Consider the following 5,023-nt stretch of genomic DNA (forward strand, 5'->3'; position numbering starts at 1 on the left):
GATCATGTATATGCAATGACGGATGAATATGATAGGAAACTGGACGGGTGTCAACTCGTGGTTGCACCGGTTCACTCTCTTTATTGGACATACCCACTTGGTTGTCCACAATCCTACCACTCCGTAAGGTAGTCACCGCATTAACATGTTCAATGGTGTGGCCTTCCGATGAGGAGTGGGTTTCCATAACACATTGTTGCTTAGGTGGGGCATTCATAGGCATCTTTCCCTTCTCTCTTGCATTAAGAGTGCTTGCTATTTGCCCTACTTGGGTTTCTAGCTTTGTAATAGATTGAGAGTGGGAATAAAACAATTGTGTATTTGCCTTAAGAGTGCCCAAAGCATTCAAAACTTTTTCTTCAAAGGCGGGACTTTTAGCATTTCCTTGGGAATAAGATTGGTTGGGAAAATGAGAGTTAGCAAATTGATTCCTTTGTGATTGATAAGGTCTATAACCTTGGGATCCTTGGCTTTGAAGTGGAGGTGGAATGTACTTCCCTTGAAAACTGCCTTGGGAAGGATTTGAGCCCTCTCCTTGGTTTTTCTAAGAGAAGTTCGGATGATTTCTCCAACTTGGATTATAATGAGTACTATAAGGATTGTTCCCTTGGTTCACAAAAGCTGCATTGACTTGTTCATTAGGTTCATTTTGCACTTGTCCGTGAGGACAATGAGAAGTAAAATGAAGAACAGTAGAATAAGTCATACATGATTCATTCGATACACGATTAGAATGGTTAGGGAATGAAGATACTTGGTTCGCCGAGTTTTGGTTAATCAAAAATTAATCAAACCTTTGAGATAAAGACTTCATTTCAGCGGCTATTTTATTTGAGTGGTCGACTTGATGTAAGCCAACACTCTTCCTACCTTGTGAATTTCTACCATTCTTGGATGATAATGTTCTATGCAAAGAATTTTTACTCATACTCTCATAAAGACGCCATATGTCATCCTCATGCCTATCAATGTAAGAGCCACCCATGGAAACATCAACCATACCCTTATAATTGTCCGATAAGCTCTCAAAGAAATATTGAACTAATTGCCATTTGGGCATGTCATGATGTGGACACTTCCTAAGCAATTCATTAAAGCGTTCCCATGCCTCATGAAACGTTTCTCCATCCCCATATGAAAATTCTCGAATTGAGGTTCTCATGGCACTGGTCTTCGAAACCAGATAGTACTTCTTCAAGAACTCTTGTTGCATTTCTGCCCAAGAAGTGATTTAAAAAGGCCTAAGATTGTTAAATCAATACTTTGCCTTGTCTTTTAAGGTGAATGGAAAAAGTTTGAGTCTTAAGACCTCTTTCGGCGTGTCCGTATATTTTACGGTGGAACATACTTTAAGAAACTCATCCAAATGCTTGTAAGGTTCTTCACTTGGAAGTCCATGATAGTTAGGAAGCATTTGAATGGTTTGTGGCTTAATCTCATCATGATGTGCTCTAAATGGAGGCAATTGAATGCATGTGGGTGCATTATATTCATTAGACACATAGTGATCTCTTAAAGCAAGTGGAGGATTAGCAATTTGAGGTGCAACATAGGCACCTTGATTTTGATTTCCTTGAATGATGGGAGGTTGTGGAGCATACATTAGCCTTGGCATTCCAAATGGAACTTGACTTTGTTGTTGTTGTGGTGGGTGAATGAATGGCCTAGGCATGTCTAATGGTACTTGAATGTTCTCATGATGCACATTTGGATGGAGGATACCTTGTTGGTTTATGTGACCAAGGTCCTCCACATGGTCTTCATTATGGCCTTCCATTGATGTAATGGATTGGGTAGAACTAGAACTTCCTCTTCCCCTAGGATTTCTAACTACGGATTCAAGATGTAAATCAAGAAGGACAAGAGTTGGTCTTAGTGATCTACGATCATGCATGCACAATGTAAAACACACAAACATAATGAATGAACAAGCACTTCGACTTCAGAACAATTCAATGAAACTTCCTCCACAAACACTTAACCCATACTCCTATGTTTTAACAACAATGATGCAAAGAACAATTAAAATGCCTCCACGCGGGCTCACGATTTATCTAAGAATTTAAAAACAAGCCTCCACGCGGGCCGACGATTTAACTAAGGGATTGAGTAAAGACAATCTCACAAAGGTCCCTTAGCACTTCAACTCCAAATTTATAGCTTAGCTTAGCAATTTTTGTAAATTTTTAGCATTTTTCCTTGCTTGCTTAGCTTCTTTGCTTGGATGCTCTTTTACTTGCTTCCTAGCTCAATGCTCATTGTCAATCAAGAACAAACACAATAAGTAACAAAAGAAAAATAAAAACAAAGTAAAGACACGATCAAAAGAGTACTAATTCCTAATTGATTCCACAAATACGACGTTGCCTAATCCCCGGCAACGGCACCAAAAATTTGATGGTGGCTCCGCGAGTGTCTACACAAAACAATGCATAAAACTTTGAATTTGGAAATTAGTGTCAAGTGGGCACTATAATTTAAATTTATAAACCGCGTAACACCTATACTATGTAGTATGAGTGAGAAGGAATCGTCCCATGGGATTGAGTTGTCGTACTAGCTTGTGGAATCAATATTAGGGTTAGTAGGTCGAGTGATCAAACAAATAGTTGGTTGGTTGATTAAACTAGAGAGCAAATTAAACTAAATAATTGAATACAATAAAGAGTAAGTAAGAGAGAGAGATCTTGGGGTTTAGAGGTCACCACTAAACAATACTTTTCTACACCCTTAACAAGTGACTAATGAGGGAAATGTGTGTTGCAATATTGATGTGTGTGTGTGTTTGGTTAATTTAATTAGCAAGGATGACCAATTAAGCATATATTATCTAAGCAACATGTAAAAAACACAATATATCTAACAATTAAGTATATATTGTCTAAGTAGCATGTGAAAAGCATAATATATCTAGCAAGTCATTAATCCTTTCATTAAGTTCACAAGCCAAATACATCACAAGGTTAGAGACATATGCTACTTGCATTCAAAAGTATGGAATATCAAACAATAAGCATGGATTGTCCTCCCATCTAACAACTATACTACCACTACACTACAATTAAGCTAATGACACGAAATTAAACTAATTAAGTTAAGGGAGAGGCACAATCCATCAAAAAATGAGTATGAACCATCAAGAAAATTACAATAGCATTCCATTAAGTACTTTGTTTTGACAATCTCTAGATTTATGGCATTAATACACATAGACATGCATCAATAACACAAGAAATAGAGACAAACACATGAACATCTATTCTAGCATACATAGACATATGGATAGAATGAAATGATCAATTGGAAGCATTAAACCACATGATGATGCTGAAAAGTGCGTATTTAAACCCCTTTAAGCTTAGGCATTCTAGTACCCTTATCTATCTTACTTTACCGTTTTAGATTGATTTCGTATCATTTCCATTTTTAGGCACTTATCCCGAAAATAAGCTAACTCAGCCAAATAAGAGCTTTATTGAAGCAATTCTAGGATTAAACAAAGAAAGGAGCAAAGTGGAAAAAGAAAGAAGCAAATGAAGCCAAAGGTGGGAAGCAGTAAAGTTCGATTGATCCAACTTCAAGGTTCGATCGATCGAACACTAATCGATCTCAGTACTTCAAGATAGATCCAAACCTTGACCCAAAGCAAAAAGTCCAAAGTTTGATCATTCCAACACCACCCTTCGATAGATCGAACACTTTTGTCCTTATTCAAATGATTGATCTTATCCACAACTGTACCACCCACTAACCACTTTTGTCCTTTTCCCAAAAATATCTCCCAAAATATCTCGGATTTGTCTTTTCCCAAAAAGCTAAACCAGTTAGATCGATCCAGCCTAAGTTCAATGGATCTCAGCCATGTTCGATCAATCCAAGTCCAAGGTTCGATCAATCGAACTTCCTCCAGTGCGAAAAAGTTAAATTTCCAGCTCATTGAAAGTTGTCCTTTATCCAATCATTAGGGAATATTGTGTGCACGACCCTAACTCATTTTTGGGTGTCATTTGACCTACCTATATAAGGATAAGGATTGCCTTTTACAAGGGATGAGAGCCAATATCATATCATATCATCTCTTGGAGAGCAAGCTTAGAGGAGGAGGAGGCTAGAGACACCATTGAAGTTCTTCATCAACAAGGAGCAGATTTCTTCCATGGAGTTAGCCCTTGAGGGTTGGAGCAATATCACCATGAGTGGCTAGATGTCCTCTTGGGGATAGAGTTAGCCCCAAGCATGCTTTCTATACCTTAATCTTGTGTATTATTGAGGGATTAGTGTTGTAATTAATGTTTTGACACTTTGATATATATAGATCTTGATTGTTCAATGATTTATGTGGTTTAATGCTTCCAATTGATCATTTCACTTTATCCATATGTCTAGGTATGCTAGAATAGATGTTAAAGTGTTTGTCTCTATTTCTTGTGTTATTGATGCTTATCTATGTGTATTAATGTTATAGATCTAGAGATTGTCAAAACATAGTGCTTAATGGAATGCTCTTGTGATTTTCTTGATGGTTCATACTTATTCCTTGATGGATTGTGTCTCTCTGTTAGTTTATTATCATGCTAGTAGTATAGATATAGTGTAGTTGTAGTGTAGTGTTAAAGGGGAGGATAATCCATGCTTGTTGTTTGATGATCCATGTTTTTGAATGCAAGTAGTATATGTCTCTAACCTTGTATTGCATTTGGATTGTGAGCTTAATGAAAGGATTAATGACTTGTTTTGATCTATTGTGCCTTTCACATGTTGTTTAGACAATATATGCTTCATTGCTTAGATATATTGTGCCTTTCGCATGATGTTTAGACAATACATGCTTAATTGGTCATCCTTGCTAATTGAAACAACTTTATACACACACACACACATCGTTATTGCAACACATCTTTCCCTCATTAGTCATTTGTCAATGGTATAGAAATGCATTGCTTGGTGGTGATCTCTAAACCCCAAGAATCTTCTCTCTCTTATTTGCTCTTAGTTGCATTCTTTTGTTATCACTTAGTTTAAT

At 37.0% G+C, this 5,023-nt stretch overlaps 1 pseudogene; it reads left to right on the forward strand.

Annotated features, from left to right (window-relative positions):
* The first annotated feature begins 1,058 nt into the window (after positions 1-1,058).
* LOC132280555 (small nucleolar RNA R71) lies at positions 1,059-1,157 on the forward strand (annotated as a pseudogene).
* The last annotated feature ends 3,866 nt before the right edge of the window (positions 1,158-5,023 follow it).

This window comes from Cornus florida, unplaced genomic scaffold, assembly GCF_030987335.1.
Source record: "Cornus florida cultivar Cherokee Brave unplaced genomic scaffold, ASM3098733v1 CherokeeBrave_3.0.0_Hap2_Chr10, whole genome shotgun sequence".
Lineage (NCBI taxonomy): Eukaryota > Viridiplantae > Streptophyta > Magnoliopsida > Cornales > Cornaceae > Cornus > Cornus florida.